We start from the raw sequence: 20789 nt of genomic DNA on the forward strand, positions 1-20789 counted from the left end.
TTACATGACTTATTGCAATTGCCTCCTAACAGATCTAATTTCATCTCATTGTCACCTTATTAATCATGACTCCAATTAAAGGGAACAATTAAAAGTTCCCTTTGCATTCAAGATTAAATTTAACTGGAAAAACCTTGAGTTTATCCTTCTTTATAACTGAGTAGTACTCCACTGTATAAAAATACCACATAATTTTTATCCATAAAGGAAATCATATTGTTTGATAAATTTTGCATGCTTGTATCTGGTGTACCTTTTTTTCCCCCTTTTTCTCTTTTTATCGGTGCCGAGGATCAAACTCATGACTGTTGGCTTGCAAGGCAGGTGCTTATGCCGCTGAGCTAAATCCCCAGCCACTACGTGCCTATATCTCGTAACATGAGCAATAATTTTAAAGCTAACAATATGTAGTACAGTAACTATTGTTAAATTCCTGTCATCTTATTTTGAAATCCTGTATCACTACTTTGTTATTGTTGTCATCTTTTGACTTTTGTTGTTTTTTGCTTATTTGCTTGATTGCTTTTTAATTTTTCTGTGCTTGTTTTTCCTCTTTAAAATAAAAAAAAGTTTTAAAAGATCAAGTTTAAACAGTAGAGAATGTGTCTATTACCTACATTTTTGGCTTGGTCCCTCATCACATGTCTCCTTCTCCATCAAATAACTGCTTAACTTCACGGTACTTTTAGGACCCTGAAAGCATTCTTGTGTCTCTTGTCTCATTATTTTTGCATGTTTTAATTCTTCTGTTTTAAATTTCGTGCTCCTGTTGTGGTAGATAACATTTCTTACCTTTAAATTTCCCTTCTGTTGCTATTTCCACAGGTCACTCTCCCTGACCTAACGCATAACCTGTTGTTGTTTTTAATTGTAGCATTTTTCTGTGTGCCAGTGTAGCAGTTCCCTTTTATCTTCCCTTATAGCTCAAAGCCGTTTGCCATGCATAGCACACATTGGTTGAATCACCTATGTAGTGATTGATTCAAAATCTACTCTGATGCCAAAATCTACTCTGCCTGTTCTAGGGCTCCTGAATATTCTTTAAAGACGAAATTCTTCTACTTGTCAATGTATGGCTAGTGGTAACCAATATATAATAATTTATTCCTCAAATTGACTATCAAGGGAGAGAGAAAGAAGATATTCTGGGAACAACTTCCCATTATTTTACTATTAGCATAGCTGGCACTGATAATGTCTATTATGACATACGTCTGATAATACAATGGTCAGCATTTATTGAGATGTAACAACATCTTAAATTAGGGATTCATCTATGAGGCATGATGATAAAATACAGTACTGACCTACAATTGTTATGACCTACAATTGTTTTTAAGAAAATATCATTTATTTAACCCACAAAACTTGATTAACTGCCTGCCTTTACTACAAGGGAAAAAAAAGTCTATGATTTAGAGAGAGAGAAACCAACATAGTTTCAGAAAGAAGGTGGAGAGATATATGGGAATTTTATTTCTACTTCAAGAGGAAAAGAAGCATTGATACTCTGGTAAAGATAAAAGTGGTAATCTATGCATGGGGAATAGTGTTGTGCAGAACCTCAGAGACAGAAAAGCTGGGGCCCAGAGTGCCTAGATAGCACTGTGTGCAGGAGATGAATGGAAGCAGGACTATTGAATATCTTTTTATTTTGTTGCACTATAACTTTTAAATAGAGATTGGTGAAAAGAAAGAAAACTTTTTTCCCCCTCCCAATTTCTTAAAGCATTAATGTCTGACTTCTAAGAAAAACAATGAACACAGCATTTTTCTTCAGCTTCACTTTCTGAGTATAGATGTTTTTTCACTTCTTTAAAATTATCACAATTTATTTAGATAAATTTTGGAAAAATTTTGTTGCTTTTTTGTCATAAATGGCTGTAATTCCATCTTTGTCATAAATGGCTGTAATTCCATCTATGGTTTTGAAACACATTGATTACATTTTGCTTTCCATTATTAGGAGCTGTTTGGGAATACAAGGCAGCTATTAGCAAGGAGATTTTGCCTAAATTCCTATATAACCAAGCTAATATTAACTTTATTTTAGCTCCACTTTACTCATAACTTAGTTTCTGTTCTTTTTAGGGGAAGAAACTCCAAAATGACTAAAAGTAGTTTGTGTGAGTCTTTTACTTAACATCTTGACTTTGAATGCAATGTGTGTCTGACATACCACTTTATGTTGTCAGTTGGTTTCAACCAGCAGGGCTGTATTTAAATAAATCTTGGTTTTGTTAATCCACTAAAGATATAATCATGTCATGCTTTTACTTTGTGCTTTTAAATCAAAGATTTGGAAAGAGACTGTACTTTGATAGTTCCATAATTTCTTCATGAGTGTGCAGAGGGAATTAGGTACCCTAAGCAAAATCTAGATGCCTCCTGAGAGAGACACTGGCAGTTTTTCTGAGTGAAATTGACTGCTGATCTGTTAAACACCCAGTCTGATGAATAAATGAGGGCTCTTTGTTAAAGTCTGTAGGTTGTAAGTTCCCTTTTCATGGGCCCCAGCTTTGATCATTCCTAATCTAGATGAATGTGCTTAATGGTGTCATTTTGGTGCTTATAATTCTTATGGTACTTGTGATTCTTGCAGTACTTATGATTCTTGTAGCATATTTCGCTTTTCAGTTGTCCTTTGTAGTGACTTCTGATACCCTTTGTGGCTTAGTGTGGAGACTCTTGCCAGAAATTGCCTTCCAGGTTGCTTGGGGCAGTGTACAGGAACTTTAGCCCAAAGAAATGGTTTCCAGATCTGTCTGTGTGTTAGCATCACCAGGATGATCAGACAAATACTGATGCTTGCATCTGACAACAGCTTAGCTAGTTAAGGACCTTTGTGAAAGAGCCTACAGTTTCTCTTCAGAGTTCTTCAGATGAATTAATATATAGCCAGGACTGAGAAAGAGGATGGTCTGGACAGAAGAGTGGATAGGACGTGTCTTTCTGGGCAGTGGTGCAGGGAGCTGAAAGTAGTCTTTGGAAAGTAGCAAATGAAAATCTAGGTCAGCTTTTTCAGGAAGTAGCTTTAATCAGTGGGATGGGTCTGATAAGATTAAACAGAAAACCATAGCTCCTGGACTCTTTTGTGGTGTCCGTGAAGGTACGTGCTTAGAGCTGTAAGGTTGTACTATGAAATGGACAAGAAAAAAGGAACAATTCATTTACAATGACATCAAATATGTACGGTTGCTGTCTACTTTAAGTCCCCTCCCCCACTCTCAACTGGGGATTGAACCTGGGCTTTCACAATGAGCTACTTACCCAGCTCCTTTTTAAATTCTGAGGATGAGTGTCCCTAAGTTGTTCAGGTGGTACTCAAACTTGGCATTCTCACGTCACAGCCTCTGCACTGCTTGATTGTAGACATGAGCCACCACACCCAACTTCTGTTCTCAGCTTTTATTTGCATGTGGATTATTCAGTGAAGTTAAGCCCTGAAAATGTTATTAAAGCAGTGTGAAATAAAAGGCGCTGTCTTCCTGTCTTCCCTTGCATTGTACACGCATACCTTGACAATAATAATCAGACGAGGTTCACAAACTCAAACATAGATATTTATCTGGAGGCAGCCCTTAGGCTTGTTTCTCTGCCCTTGTTGGGTATTCTTAGCATGTCTTCACTCCCAGCTCCCAGAGATGGATGAAAAGCTTGGTTGTGTGTAACCAGAGGGTCTGCTTTTCAGCCCAGGAATTGCCATCAGCTACTTTCCTTGTTCATATGAAGATTTTCTAAATTTATATCCTGGTGTCCACATTGCTATTAAATTATCTCCCTGGATTTGGTGACTTGACTTTTTTTTTTACCAGTACCAGGAATCGAACTCACGACTGTGCGCTTGCAAGGCAGGTGCTTATGCTGCTGAGCCAAATCCTCAGCCCCTATGACTTGACTTTTCAACTGGCCAAGCAATTATAATTTGGCCTCAATTATTTACTAATCCTAATATTCTGAATCCCACCATGGATTCTGATAGCTCAGGACCACTGTTCTGGGGGTGGTGAGGCACACAGATGACACATGTGATCAAAAGGGTTAACAATGTGTCTCTTATCCCTTCTTCTGTCCTGTAACCCACTTGTTCATATGTAATGCATCATTTAAATTAAGGGCTTTGTGAAGATGTCTAAAAGTGTAATTTTGAGGTTTAATGAACCTAAAATATTTAATGAATGTGTGTGGGTTTTTTATGAGTACACTGAACACAAATATATATGATACTCTGTTTGGTTTGATATCAGCTTCCAACTTTTATTTACCCATCCAAGTGTGGAATTTCTCTCTCTTTCTTTTTTGATTTTACCAGTGTACACTGAATGCCTGTTACCTTAGGCACTGAGGTAGATACTACTTATGTTTATATACTGCCCAGAAATGATCCAGATTCCAGAAATGGCTTCTCATCTTCCAGGTTCTTGCTGTCAGTGATTCCTATGTCACTAAACTATTTTCAGGGTTTCTTACAGCCTGATGACTGCTGAGCTCAGTGTGGTAGTTATGGTATACAGTTCTTTTCAAGGGATAGTCTATTTTTAATGGAAAAACTAGGTCAGTTGATAAAATTACCTAACCTAAACATGACCTCTTTGTTCAAGAGGAATTAAAAGTGAATACCTCTGGGTTTCAAAGAAGTGCTTTCAGGTTGGACATGAATGTGAGCAATTTACTTGTTAACTTGTAGCTTTTCAGGTAAGAAGTTGGTGCTTGACAGCGCAAATCATTTTAGTGAAAATAAGGATTTCAGAAAGAAGTTGGGGGAAAAACTGAGCTAGACAGCCTTGTGTTGAAATGAAATAAAACTCATGACTGATTAGTGCTTAGGTATGGACTCAGAGAGAGTGTCTTGAAATTTCAGAAATATATACAATTCCATAGTTTGAATTATAAAATATTAAAGAATTTCTAAATGAATTCTAATTTTACAGAATCAGTGAAACACCAATATAGAATCAGCAGGAAACACCATTTCTTCTTGATTAAATACCACTTTGTGTGTGCATGTTTGTGTGTGTACATGTGTGTGTGAAAGCGAAATCAGTATTATAGAAATTTATGTCAAATTTTAAAATTAGGATTGTAAGAATTTTTAAGTATATCAGTTGTATGAGGATTTTATTTTTTATGTCTTTAAATATAAATCAATGACATGGCTTCTCCGAAGATTAATTTTACAAGTCAGCTTGACTAGAATATATTATCTAGTTATTTAATCAAAACCTAATCTAGGTGTTATGAGGGTGCTTTGTAGACTGACTGACATTTGGGTTCATGTATCTTTAAGTAAAGGAGGTTTCTTCTGATAGTGTCAGCTGGCCTCATCCAATCAACTGAAAGGCCTTTGGTGCAGAAACCGAGGATCCCCAGAGAAACAGGAAATTTTTCTTGAATACTGAAATTTCAGCATCTGCCTGAAAAATTACAGCCTGCTGGACACAATCTAGGTAACTAGATTGTGAACTTGCTAGCCCCACAATTGCATTAGCTAATTCCTTCAAATAAATCTCATAATGTATGCATTTATTTCATCTCTACTATCTGTGATCTATGTATCTATCTATCTATCTATCTATCTATCTATCTATCTACTCTCTATCTATCATTTAGGTGGTCATTATCACCTGCTTGCTGTTCCTGTTTCTCTGAAGAACTTTGATTGGTAGAGCTTGAATGGGAAGAACTATAATGATGAAATAGATAATGGAGTAAGAGAATGTGGTTTGTTCTTCTGGTATTTCCATTTATGTGAGCGTTTAAAAAGCAAGTGTTGGGTAAGGCTCTGTAGAGTCTGCTGACTGGAACATCTGCCAAGTCACCTGTTGTCTCAGTGGGCTTTCCAGCAGCAGCCCATAGCTGCCCTCACTGCTGGCTGTAGCATCCTACTTTAGAACCTTTGCCTTTGGACATCTGCTGTCTTCTACTTAAACACTTTTGCCCTCTGTAAGACCTTTTCCACTTCTCCCCTACATGCTGTAGGAATCAGGCAGCTTTGATCCTCTATACTCTTCTGCCCTCTCACCCCTACAGCATTTTCCTCCAGGGCTCCTTTCTTTGCGTGAAAGTCTTTTCTTCATTTGCTAAATGGTAATGGCCATGTCTTATTCATCTTTGTATTTCTAGCACCTAGCACAGTTTCTAGCATATAGGAGGTGTTCAATCAATCAATGTAGTTAAAACAGTGAATAAATAGCTGATCCTTTCCCTCAGAAGAATGCCTCTGCCTTTATGTTAAGATGCAGATGACTGGAAGACATTCAAAGTGGTTAGCCTTTCCAGGCTGGGTATGTCTCTAAGCTCCTTGTACTTGAGTTGCCTGAAAAAAAATTCCCATACAGATCTTTAACTATTACTCCAAACCTGTGCTGTCAGTATTTGTGGGGGATAATATAGGTACATCAAGCAAATTTAATCAGATTGTACAGAAATCTCTGCCATCATATGTTGGTGGTATGGATTCTTTACAAAATGAAAATAAAATTTCAAGTTGAGGTATTTTAATCTTTTTAATTAAAACATTGAAGTTTTAGTTGGATTATGAACCAAGAAGTCTGATGGTTAAACTGGGTGTACAATTTGATTGGTTTGGGACCCACCCAGGGTACAGGTGGAACATACTTCCCACTGAGTCACAGAGGTGTGAGCTGCAGTGCTGTGTCTGGTCTCTTGCCCCTTTCTCTGTGGTACTTTTCCCTTTTGCTGCTTCCTGGATACCATGAATGAACATTTTTGTTTTGCCACACCCTTATGCTATGAGCTTTCTGACTTAAAGCCAGCCTGACATGGTTTGAATTTCCTAAAGCTGTGAGCCACATTAAACCTCACCTCCTTTAAACTGTGGATATTGGGTATTGTATTCCAAAACGGGAAAGCTGACTGACACAGAATCCAATATCCCTTTAGAAGATTCACACATCTCATCAACCTTAAACAGTGCCTTCCTTTGTCCAATATGTGGTTACTGAGTCTGTGCTTTTTACATACCAGCCAAAGAAATAGTTAGACCCTCTGTGTCTTTCTGCTGTTAATGCATGGTTTCACTATTGAAGTTTATGCCTGCATAGTTGAATGGAATTCTGTCTGAGCAGCAATGCTCGGTGCAGCCCAGATACTACGTAAACCATGTTGGTGCCCTAGCTGCAGAATGGTTGAGTGTAGAAGGGCTTCCATTAATTACCCCAGAAAAAGATTACCCCAGGAGCTACGAACCGCTTTCCTTCTTTGCCCCTTCATCAGCAGCTTGGCCTCCTACTACTCTGTAGTCCTTTTCTTGGAAATGAAAGAACATTGCTTTGAGGTGACTTCTTACTTTACCCCTTAAAATAAATAAAGCAGATATAAGTTTTATAAATTTTCAAATGACAGTTGACTCGGGGAGAACATGGCGGACAAATAACAGCAGCCACGGAGGCTCTCTGAGATGACCAGTTTAGAATCCAGGAGCGGTGCTGTGTGAGGAGTCCTACCTGAGGGGAGATGACCCAGGAACGAACTAAGCTGAAAGAAACCAACTGGAAATGCAATCCTGATGCTATAACAGGAACAGATAAAATCTCAGTCCAGAAGCTGGATCCCGCACCATTGGAAGCCCCGATTTGAATTTCCTGCTGCCGATACTGTGTCCCAATCTGCATGGCAGGGAGAGAGACGCGCGAAAGCTTTGAGAGCTGGAATCAGCGAACCAAACGGCATTGAGAGCGGGACTGGCAGGGAGCTCTGCATCGACCTCTGGTGAGTGAGAGAAATGGGGACCCTTTCATAGACTAGGAGGCTCCAACAGAGGACATTCTGGGAACGAGCAGACTAGCCAGAACAGGGCCCTGCAGTGACTTTAGTCGCATATTCCCCTCTCAAGTGGGAGTGGTGGGGAGCGCTTGGCCTGGTGACGCCACAGACTAAGATACAGTAGGCTAGCCCAAATCAGGTCCCTGTGCCTGGTGGTGCACCCTAGCAGTGAAGCATTCAGTAGGTTGACCTGGAGGGGCCAGCCCAGCAGAGGCTGCCCAGGTCTGTGTCTCCCTAGTACACTGCAGTGGGCAGGAACACCTAGCCAGCAGATTCAAACAAACTGTAACAGACAAAGAGAAAAAAAAAAAAAAAAAAACTGGGCCTCCTACAGACGCTTGTATGGAAGGAACAAAAAGTATGGGAAAAGGGAGCAACAAGAAAGGGTCCTCAGTCCCCAATCCTGAGAACACTGATCCAGGAAAGGTAAATGCAAAAGAGAATGAAGACCGAAAACATGCAATATCAGACACGGCACCTATAGACATAAAGCAGTATCTCTGGAGCCTCATAGACAAGTTCAAAAATGAAGTATTTAATGAAATAAAGCAAGAAATAAGTAGAATAGTTAGAGAAATGCTAAGCACTGCCCAAGAAAAAACAGATGGTGGAATGGAAGAACAGAAAAAAAAAGGGGAGAATTGTTTGATGGAGAAAATAGAGAAAACATAAAATACATGAAGCAGGTTCAAAAGATTACCAGGAAACTAAAAAATCTATTGAAAGCTGGCATAACAGCTTGAAAGAAACTAAGGATAGATTATCAGAACTGGAGGACAGATTTGTAAGGTGGGAGCATGAAATGAAAAACCTCTTAAAAATAACAAGAAAACAAACAGCAATAATACAAAGACTAGAAGATGATAAGAGGATCTATAAGTTAAGAATTAAGAACATAAAAGAAGAAGTAGGGACTCAAACAAATGAACTACAAAAGCTATTCACAGAAATAATCCAGGAGAATTTCCCTAATTTAGCAAAAGGTAAAGATACTCAGATTATGAGGCATACAGGACCCCAGCCACCTACAACCCAAACAGAGCTACACCCAGGCATATAATAATCAAAATTCCAGAAATCCAATATAAGAACAGAATATTAAAAGCCATCAGAGACAACAAACAGGTCACTTACAAGGGAACACCCATCGGAATTACAGCAGACTTCTTGGCACAAAGCACCAAATCACGAAGAGCGTGGGGGAAATAATTCAAGCTTTGAAAGATAATAACCCCTAGCCAAGATTGATATATCCTGCACAACTATCCCTAGAAATTGATGGAAAAACAAGGTGCTTCCAGGATAAAGAGGAACTAGGGGAATTTGCAACCACCAATTCAACTCTACAGAGATTACTGCAGGATATTTTAAAAATGAAAAATACCAAGATTCCAGAAACAGTGGCAGAGAGGCCACAATGAATGGAGCAGAAAGTGAAATGAAGAGGACAAACTAACAACTAATGACAGAAAAAGAGTTCAACAGAAATGAGGCAGAGAAGGTTGGATGGTAGGAACAGCCATTTTGGAGAAAGCAAGGTATCATAATAGGTAGTGCTGATTTAATGTCCTCTTGTTTTGAAGTCCAATCAAGCTTTTGTTCTTCTGCCTCCATCACTTTCAACGTGTTGTATCTTATTGGATTTTATTATATGTGATAATATAAACAAAAACTTTTATAGACAAGGAGATTATACAGAAACCATTATTCATTTTCTTTTAGTTGATTCTAAATACCCTGTAATACTGTCATTCTCTTGAACGGTTTTACAATGTCTTGATATGTTTGATGCTACAGTATGCGAAATTATACCCAAAGATTTTAAGGGAAGAGACACTATGGTAACTACTATTATGTCGAGATTATCTTGTGGTGAAACACTTTTTGCTTAAATGGCTATGTTTTGACCTGCGCTGTTTTGTTGTTATGCCCTCTTTTTTTTTTATCTCAATCTCCTTTTTATTATCTACTTTTTCATTTTTATCCTTTGAATTAAGGGAAAAATAAAAAATAGCAGGATATATTATAGTAACCCACTTTGATTTCCTGTTAACTTGATTTGAAACTCTGTATTGCTCTCACCATCTTGTTTTGACTGATTTTCCTCTATTCTGTTATGCTTGATAGTACCAAGTTTGAAAGTATAGGCAACAACTATGAAGACAATAAGATTCATTGTGACGCCCATTCTGGTTGACTATTATCTTCTTTTAAGTCCTCTAATGTCTCCAATGTTTTGATTTTATTGGTCTTATTTTTTACTGTTTTGTTCAGTTTTATTATATCTGATGATATAGGCAATTCTTTTTAAGATAACAAAAGGCATTATGGTAACCATTGTTGATCACCTTGTATTTTGTTTTTACATTATGTATTATGTCCATCCTTTTGATTTGATTGACTCTGTCCTGGTATGTCACATTTGGTTTTACTTTCTTCAAAAAAAAAAAAAGTAATAAGAACTGTGGAAGTAATTAAACCCAACATGTATAATTGTCATTGTACAAAAGAAAGGAAAAGAAAGTTCTCTAAAAGATATAACTGCATATATTTAAGTGTATAAGATACATAACCATATTACTGAGTTTTGTTGGATCATTGAACAAAACTGTTTGCAGTCTCACTGTTTGAAAGTCCCCTCTATATGCTTTAATTTTGTAACTTCAACAACTATTTCTAAGATGACAATATATAATTAACTAGTGATTTCCTACTGTTTGTTTTTTCTGAAATTCTGTAGAACTTGTACCCTTTTTCTGTTTTTTTTCTTTTTTCTCCTTAAATAAAATTTAAAAAAATGACAGTTGACTCAATTTCTACATTATTCACTTTTACTATATGTAAAAAATGGTAACCGTGTTGGAAACTATACTGTGAGTTTTCTGTTAGGATGTATCAAGAAGTGTGATCAGTTAAAAAGCAGAAATGTACTTAAAATGCAGCACCTCAAGATAGCACGTCAAGGAAGAAACTCAATCTAATTTCCCAATGTGAATCGTCCATAGACTTTAAAGTAGGGACTAAGTTATATTTTAGTCACTAAATGCCCTTAGTACAACATTAATTTTCATTTTATTTCATTTATCTTTATTATTCTCTTGCTTTCTTCTTTAGTCAGGATGTCTTAGTAAGTGCCCTGTTTCAACAGGCAGGCCTGGATCACGTCACTCTTGTCAATGAAGTGACATCCTCTAGTCCAATGTAAGAATAATTTTTCCTAGAAACAATGCCGACCTTTTATCATTCCAAGTTTTCTCCATAAGATGATAATAATAGCTACCATTTCTGGAGCCTTCACTATACTGAAAGATGCTTTTTTTGTACTTTTTTTTAAAAGTAGAAATAGCATACCGACGTAAAGCAATATACAATATCTATGTACAGTTTAATTTGTAAATTATTACAAGATATTAAGTGATTGCCTATCCTTTCCTCCATGTGTCATTGTTCATGTTAAATGAAAGTAAGTTGCCAGCATTCCAGAATGCCTATGGTTGAATTTTTTGATAATAAACTTCTTCCTTTGTCCGAAGTCAGCACCGTCTCATTTTCAGGACATTCAAATCCTTGCTTTGCTTCTTAGTTTTACCACTTATAATGCTTTGCTGTTATAGTTTAGTTTTTCCTGTTTCTGGGTTTTATATATTTGTAACCATATAATATGTTCTATTTTTTTTGGTCAGGCTTCTTTTTTACAACAGTTTCCCAAATCCATTCAGGCTGTGTAGAGTAGTAATTTGTTCATTTTCATTGTTAAATAGCCTCCATTGCGTGTCTGTGCCATGATATACTTACCCATTCTTCCGTTGATAGACTGGATTGCTTCCAGCTTTAGGCTTTTATAAATAATGAAGCTATGAGCTTTCCTGTACATTTCTCTTGGTGGCCATGTTCACATCTGGTCTTGAATTTTCTTGTGGGGAAGCTTCTAATTATAGATTAAATTTTGTGAATAGTTACAATCTATTTTTATTCCATTTTATTTCTGTGTACATCGGTAATTCCTAAATGCTATTCTAGAAATGCATCAATCACATCCGAATTTGCATTTTTGATGGCATATAGTTCCTTAGAATCCATACTTGTGTGCTTAATTGCTGCAGGATCTGTAGCAATGCTGACTTTTTTATTTCTGATGTTTTCTCATTCTTTTTATATTTTGATCAGACTTGCCAAGGAGTGGCCAATTGTGTGTCTTTTTACAGGATCAACTGTGTTCTTGAATTATTCTATGTATCTTAATTACATAAAGTTTGTAATACCTTCATTCAGATCTGTATTGCTCTTTTTTGTCAACTTATTCTACTGGTTATTGAAAAACATCATTTGATACTTTCTATATGAATTTATTTATTTTCCTTATCATTTTGTGACTCAATTAACAAATATTTTGATATATTGAAAGTTTTCTTTTCCCTGGAAAGGATCCCTCTCAATCTATAATAGCATTTGCTTTTAAAACTTAATATAGCTACACTAGGTTTCCTATTGTTATTGCTTGAAGTGTTAACTTTTCTACTGTTTTACTTTCAACCTTTATATAGCCTTTGTTTTAGAAGATTTTGTATAGAGAGCATGTAATTGAGTGTTGACTTTGCAGGTGTTAGAATGTATTTATTCTGTCCTCATTCTTTTTCTTTGGTTTTTGTATTGTCTGTTTCCACTGAGTTCCTTGGTTTTATTTAGTTTTGAGCTTTTCTTCATCTAACTTCAAGATTTCCTTGAAATACATGGCAATATATGAAGTCTGTTTGAATTTAAGAATGGGCAATCAAGAGATGGTTGGAAAATTTCTTGTTCATGGATAGGTTTGTTAACAGGTGATATTCAGGAGAAGGGAGCTTGTGGTTATGAGAATCTGAGCATTTTACCTTCAGTTGTTAATAAGACTGGTGGGGCTGGTCCTTTTTTTTTTCTTTCTTCCACACAAACAGTATGGTAAATAGTGAGACTCTCAATTTTATGAAACACACACACACAGACACACACACACACACACACACACACACACACACAAAACCTTTTCACAGGTTGTGAAACACACTCAGCCTTTTCATTCTGTGCTTGAATGTCTTCAGATAGCAAAGATCCCATATATATTCAAATATAAGCTAATATAAACCAAGTGGAGTGGAAGTCCTAAGTTATATTGTATTACGTTTCTGGTTTTATGGGCTGGATCAGGATACCTGGTGGCCCAACAACTCATGCAGAATTTCCACTGATCCCCTTGCATGGAAGGTCCATCCTTCCTCTCTCTCCCTCTTCAATAGTACTGAATCTTCAGTCCCTGGGCATTATTGAGTTCAGATACAGAATTTTTCCCTTTTCCTAACACACATACACAAGGAGTCACTATACAGAGAAGCTGGGCCCATGACTAGTACCGTTCTGCAATCTGCTTTCTATGGCTGTCATCTCTTCTATGCTGTAAGTTTTTCTATTATTTATTTATATTTCTCTGTTTTAGTAGATACTACAGGAGAAAAATGTAATTTTTTTCCACCAAGTCAACACATAGACCTTTCTTGCATGCGGTTTACATGTTGCACTGCAGAACTCCGTGGGAAACAACACCTGTGAGATAACTGAAGCAAGGATAACTGTTTCAAGGATTTATCTTCTTTTATCTGCTCCATGTACAGCCATTTCTTTTTGTCACTCATTTGACACTCCTTAATTTGCCCCACGTATCTAAAAATGGAGACATATTTCAACAGATTGAAACCTGCATGTACCTATATACATATACATGCACATATATTCATATATATGTATATATTAACACACATATGTATTAAACTGAAGAGGAAAGTGTTACTCCAAACTTTAACACCTTTATAAACTTTCTATAAACAATACATTAACATTTAAGCACAAATCTCTCCCTTGCTTTAGGCAGTGCTGTAAATAGTAGGCACACATACATTTATCCTTATTTTTTTGGGAATAGTCTGGAAACCAGATATACTGATTATGCTTTTGTTTCAGAAAAATTAGTGGGCTTTTTCTGAAGAGATGAAAGGATTGTTGTATCCTTAAAATTGAGCAAAATATTCAGTACTGCATTTTTAGACATTAGTACCTTTCTTTGATAATGGTTGATAATGGTTCTGTCCACTGGAACAGAAACTCATCAAGCCTAGGAACAAAGATGGGACAGAAAGGCTGTGATCACTAACTAGTAACAGGATGGTCCAGAAATCCAGAATGCAGAAAAGCAGGACTTGAACTCCCAAACCTTCCATATTCTCTCCTTCCTTTGTTGCATGAACCAGTTCCTCTGAATCCTTTCTTTTTTGGTCCACAACCTCTTATTTTGTTCTGTTGCTGCAGATTTTGATCTTCAGTTCACAGAGGATAAAATGTGGTTACTAATAATCACTAGGTTGTTTGTCGTATAATCCCTTAGAGAGAAATTTTCTCCTTTGCTCTCCTTTCCCCACTGCAACCTCCCTTCCCCTCTCCACCTACCCTTCCTTCCCCTTCCCCTCCTTTTTTTCTTGCCCTCTCCCCTTCTCTCCCCTTCTCTCCCCTTCCCTTCCTTGTTCAGGTTTCCCTTCTCTTTCCTTTTTCCCGCTCCCTCTCCCGCCTCCATCCTTCTGTCCTCTCACCTCCTCTTCTTCCTTTTCCTTTGCCTCCCACTGCCCCTTTCCCTTCCTCCCTCTCCCCCCATATCTCCTTCTTTTCCCCTCCCTCTCCCTTCCTCCCTCTCTCCCCTCCTTCTTCCTCCTCCCCCTTCCTCTCCCTCCCTTCCCCTCCTCTTCTCTTCCTTCTTCTCCTTTGCCAATCTTTACCCCTCCCTCTTCCCTTCTTTTTCTAAGTCTTCCTCTCCTTCTTCCTCTCCCTCTTCTTCTCTCTCCTCCCTGTGTTCTGGTTTTTGTCTTGGTTCTAAATGATCAGAAAGAGAGTACTGTAGTAAAGAGCAGCAGCATTAGGTATCATTGTACATTACCTTTGCTGCTTACTCTTTGACCCTGAGGGTTGGAGAATGGTGATTTGGGAAGGAAGAAATTAGTAGAAAAGCAATGAAAGAATGATAATCCAGGAAGTGACCACAAGCTTCGGGGTGCTATTTTTTTCCTGGAAATTTATGAGTTTACAAGCATCAGGCTGATGATCTAGTATATCATGAGATATCATTATGTAATTATTTTTTCAGTGAATATATAAATATGAAACAAGACAACTGCTTCTCTAATATAAACTGACATGCAGCAAAGTGTCTTGAGAGAAAAGACAGCACCTTTCTTCCTTTCGCACATTAATGGAGCCTAAAATTTCTTCAAGAATACAGAATGGGTGAAGGGGAAATAGTGTGAATAGAGGGAATGTGAATAAGAGGTGTTTCAGTTCATGTTCATAATAAGAGGGAGCAAGAGATAAGAAAGAACAGTTATTTCTGATGCTTTGAATCTGAAATTTTGTAGAACATAAAAAAGCGATTTCATTTGTCAGGTTTCTTTACTTTATCATACACAGAGGTCAAACTAGAGTTTCTTACAAAGTTGATAATTGTATTGATGTCCCAGTGTTTTTGTTCCAATATTCTTACCTATTTTGACTTTTTATATCTTTTATACTTGCCTGACTTTTTATATGTTTTATACTTACATAGTCATTAAGATTGTACTTGCATTTTGTCCTACTTGGAACAGCAACAAAATCTTAGAAAAATCTTTAAACTATTTAATATTCTTTTAAGTGGTTTGGAGAGAGGAACCATTTTCTGTGGGGTAAGTTAGATAATGTTATTCTGACTCATCTTGTAATTCACTCTGCAATAATAAAACTGATGGCAGTTTATGATATACATTGTATTTGACTAGTTCTAAACACATTGAAAATTATTTAACATTAAAATATAATTAAGTTTGATATAAAATTGCTTTCAGGTAATTTGTACTTCTCTGGATTCTTTTAGAGATTTATTAGCATTCTCTTGGCAACAAGCTTAGAATTACAAAATTTTATCCTTTCTCTTATTTAAAAAATTGCTTTAATAAAAACATGAAGTGTCCTGGTTGTGTTTGTCTAATTAATTGAAAGTAGAAAACAGGCTCATTTTGAACATCAAATTGGACTGTAGACTCTACTTTGGTGAAGCAGACCAAAATCAAAATTAACTAGGAAAGAAGAGCAATGTATCACCACACAAATTCTGAAATTTTAAAGCTAGTTCTGAGGTATGTCATTTTTAACCTTGGAAAACTCTAAATTTTCACATTAGAGTAGAAACAACATAGGTAGTTTGGCATTATTCATTTGAAGAGAAGTGAAGCAAATTTTTTTTCTTTTTTCATATGTGTAATATGTTTTTTGCTATATATCTCAATTGTGCCAACAAATTGATGTACTATCTTATACAGTGGCCTCATAGTAGATTGAGATCTAGTCCTATTTAAAGGGTTCTTTTAAATCGGTATGATTAAGCAGAAAAGATTCATTATGACTCCTAGTTTTGGAGATTTAAATTTATGGTTGATTATTCCTTTGCTTGGGAGACTATGGCGAGATGCACATCCTGGCAGTAATGCATGGCAGAGTACAGCTGCTCGTTTCATGGACAGGAGCAGCTAAAAGAGAAGAGGAAGGTGGGGGGGGGGTCTCAGTGTCTCCATGAGGCAAATCTCCAGTGACTTAAAGATCTCCCACTAGGCCTGCATGTTAAAGATTACCTTCCAGTAGTGCCATGTGCTACAGACCAAACTGTTAGCATATGAGCCTTATAAGAACATTCCAGATTCAAAATATAGAAGTTATAAACTTAGCACTTTCTAGTTGCAGGGATCTTGCTCTTCTATAGAGTATAATACTTTACCACAAGTTGCTACAAGGGTAACCAGTCATAGGAATATGGAAGATAGGATTATGCCCCGAATTATATAATACATTGATAATGATGATGGTAGAAAACCAGCATATACTAGAGAACCTTTCAGAAATAACCTTAATCATATATTTAATACATTAATAATATATTCTTTAATAACCTTAATCATATATATTTAATAATCTTAGTAATTAATCAAATATTGAGGATAAAGAAAGGGATGTGATTGATGCAATACAATGTTTTCTCTGTTTAGCTCAGATGAAATTTACTGAAATTAGATCAGGAGTTGATATATGGTGGCTGTATTATAATCAGGATAGACTTTGTCAGTAAAATGCAGTCTTCTATGTCTTCTTTATGGAAATTGGAGGGATATAATGGCAAAGGTTGAGAAATTCAACGTGGCCACTTTATTAGTGAACATTGCTAGGTCTAGATGCAGTCTTATCTATCATTCTAGGCTACTTTGAATACATGTTTGCAGCATTGTTGACATCTCTGTAGATACTGTCCTATAGCTTCATATCCTAGGTCTGGCTCTGTACATGTAGTATTGAGCTCAAGCAAAGTCTTGCAATAGTCAAGAACTAGACAATTTGAGCAAAGATACTAAAATGTGGTTATTTGGAAATGTTTACTGAATGGTTAAAGACTGTTCATCATTTCATTCTGAACATGAAGAGATCTAAGTTACTTTCCTGAATTTGGTTGTGGCAGATTTTCACCTCAATATATTATGACTACTTAGTGCTTTTGTGTTAGAATCTTTGTTTAATGCAGGTCTCTTTTCATGCAAGTCAACTCCTTACTCATGATTTACTTGTGTATGAAGTCCCACAATCTTGTTTATGTTGTCCAAACATGGTTGAGAGAAACAGCTGTGACATTATGAATCCAGCTGGCCACAGATGGATTTTCACTGAAGCATGAATCCATATTGGTTTGGTAATGCATGTTTACTGCCTCTTGTTAAACTTCCAGAGAATCAACCCCTAAATCACCTGGCCTTGACTGTATCTACTTAGGCATAAGTGATAGACTGAAGTGAACTGGAAATTTTATTTTTAGTGCCCAAGACTCAGACTGATTTGTTATATTACAGTTTTATTCACTAGTTCACCTGGAAGTTGTGTAATTCACTTAGCACATGGATCTCATTAGGTACAATAGTTTTAGTTGTTCTTGTGATGATCTGTTATGATAATTAACCTTTCATAGCTCTTACATATTTGTTATGGAGTTGACAACGAAGTTTGAAACCTCAAGAAAAATAAAGAGCCTAAGAAGTTAAAGCCAAAGAAGAAATTCATATCAGATCTTTAAAGACTGTATCAGTGTGGTCGATATTTACCTGGAAGACTGGTAGATCTGCAAAGTTTTTCAAATATGTTTATAGTGGGAATAACAGCTAAAGTATAAATGAAAACAATACATGTATGAGTAAATAAAGTAATCAACTAAAGCATTCAACAAAACTGAAATTTTAATGATGCCTCCTAGCAAATAAAATTTAATTCTAAGTCACTCCTCTAAATCATTTTGCGTGTGACGTTCTACAGTTTAATTTTTGTAGAGTCCAGTGTGTTATTCAAAGTAATGTATTTTAAAATGAACAGTCATATATGAAGATTAGTTGTTATTGCTGCTTTTGACAAAGAGTTTCAAATATGCAAACTTGTCATAATATTTTCAAGAACTTGTTTCTTGATTTGCATATCCATTAATATTTAATATTTCTTGATTGTATTATAAGAGACAAGATACACATAGTTTTATCAGTTAAACTTCCCTCAGATCTCTCTAATATGATATTTTGGTTTGTTTTTAGTCTTTATCGGTTCATCAAGTTTCTAATCTCTAATATGATATTTTGTTTTTTCTAGTCTTTATTGGCTCATCAAGTCTCTAATTACTTTAAGATTTATGAGAGGATATAATGTTGTTATATTATTTAGATTTTTTAGCTCTTATAGGCCTGTTTATTGATCTGCTGAGAGTGTGTTCATTCTGCCCTTAGTTACTAAAATAAAATAATGATTCTATTTTTTTTGTCTTTTTACTTTTTATCGGTACCGGGGATCAAACTCATGACTGCCTGCTTTCAAGGCAGGAGCTTATGCCGCTGAGCTAAACCCCCAGCCCCTAATGATTCTATTTTTTACTCATACTTTTATCACTACTTTCCCTGAATTTTTCATTCTATCTTACTGTAGTCTAGGACTGATTCACAAAAGTAGATAGGGAGGAAAATTAAGCAAGTTTTTTAAAAGTAGGTATCATTGAAGAGCTAGACAATTACTAGATCACATTCAAAAGTACATTGATTTCACTTCCTAAGAGCTTTTCAGTGACAATGATACTCAATGAAGTAACACCAGTGTCCAAGAGAAGTTGGGAGCTTTCAAGTGGAAGGTATTTAGATGAGTAAGGCTAAAAAGGACAGGGATCCAAGACTTCATGGTATGTAACTCCAAGGAGCTGAACCTTCAGCTTGCTACTGTTCACTTCTTGTTATAATTTATCTTCAAGGGAAATCAATTTTGATTTGTGTTGTCTGCTAAAATACTGGGTGGCAACTGAGATAGTCTCTGCTTTTTCACATTTTCACTAATATTTGTAAGAAGAAAATGCAGCATAATGGTTATGTCCCTATATTTGAGCTAATTTGGGGGGAGCGTACTGGGGATTGAATTTATGACCTTGTGCTTGCCAGGGAGGTGCTTAGGCCTTTGAGCTAAATCCCTGGCCCTATTTGAGCTAAATTGAATGTTGCTCAACCATATTTAAATTCTAATCCTGTCTACCATTTTATTACTTTGAGCAAGTTGCAAAAACTCTCTGAACTTTAATTCTGTATCTGTGAAATAATAGTACATTTCATTGCACTTACATGAAAGTTGATGAGGATACTGTGTTTAAAGTGTACATAGCAAATAAAAGTTAATTCTCAATCACTCCTTAAAATCATTTTGTATGTGAAGTTCTACAATGTCACTTTTTCAGAGTTCAGTGTGCTATTCAAACTAATGTATTTTAAGGAGAGCTGTAATTTGTGAAGATTAGTTCATTGTAAATCTGTGATTTATGATAGTTGTAATATTTTGAGTTATGATGGAAGTCTAATTAGAATTCAAGATCCAAAATTTTGGAGTGAGATTGTGACACATTTGCGTAGATCTTTTAAGGTAGGTAAGTAAAGCTTTGGAAAAATAATTGTTTTAAGACTTTTTGTTTGCTTTATCTAAATAGAGATGTTTAAATATCTGTTTATTATATGCGTAACAAAACTATTTGAAATAACTCCAGAAAAATTATGATTAGAGATTATTTACCTTTCAGTAACTTCAATTATAATTTTAATAAATAAAAAAGAAATACAACATCATCTATTAAGAAATTAATCTACAAAGAATCAACTGCTGGGTGTAGTGGCGTATGCCTGTGTCATTCCAGCACTTGGGAGGCCGAAGTGGGAGGCTCCCTGTTAGTTCGAATCCAGCCTGGACTGCATAATTAGTACAGGTCCACCCTGAACTGCAAAGTGGGACCTTGTCTCAAAGAAAAAAAAAAAGGATCAAGTTTGATAAAAACTCTAAAATATACATGTATTATCATTCATAAGAGAAGCAACAAAATTTAAAGTAAAAAAGTGAATGGAACAGTTAAGAAAAATGAGAGGGAGAGAAAATTGATTCAGAGCAACCATTCATTAGTCATGTGTTATTGATCTGAGTCCCAGTTTTTTTTAGAGAAATTGAAAAATGGGAAAAGTAATACTTAATTAGTAAAACTTATAAAATGAGAAAGTAGAATAAAAGTTTAAGAATAATGTCATGGCTTTATTATTGATATTTAATGATCAGGTATATCTTGGAACCTTTCTCTGAGTTTTGAAGGATATGAATTGGTGTTATTAACACATACAAAATTTAGAGAAAAATAAAGAGGTAAAACTGCTTATTGTGCTTGCTGTTATTTCAGTTTTAATTTACATCTTACATTTTAAATCCAATTTTACAGTGATTAACTGTGTGGAACTTTTTTTTCAAACCCTGATGTTATTCAGATCTGACATTAAATCTAAAACCTTGACAGCAATTTTTTAGTAGTTTTGACTTCCCAGAACAAGGGCCCTGTTAGCTTTTCTCTCCCCGTTTAAGGTAATTCA

The 20789-nt window shown here is 35.9% G+C and overlaps 1 protein-coding gene across 3 annotated transcripts in view; it reads left to right on the forward strand.

Annotated features, from left to right (window-relative positions):
- The window catches only part of Tmem117 (transmembrane protein 117), a 487955-nt gene that overhangs the window by 249956 nt on the left and 217210 nt on the right, over positions 1-20789 (forward strand). The window lies entirely within an intron of this gene.

The sequence above is a fragment of the Cavia porcellus genome, unplaced genomic scaffold (assembly GCF_034190915.1).
Source record: "Cavia porcellus strain 051 isolate PalLab524CR breed Dunkin Hartley unplaced genomic scaffold, mCavPor4.1 scaffold_8, whole genome shotgun sequence".
Taxonomy (NCBI): domain Eukaryota; kingdom Metazoa; phylum Chordata; class Mammalia; order Rodentia; family Caviidae; genus Cavia; species Cavia porcellus.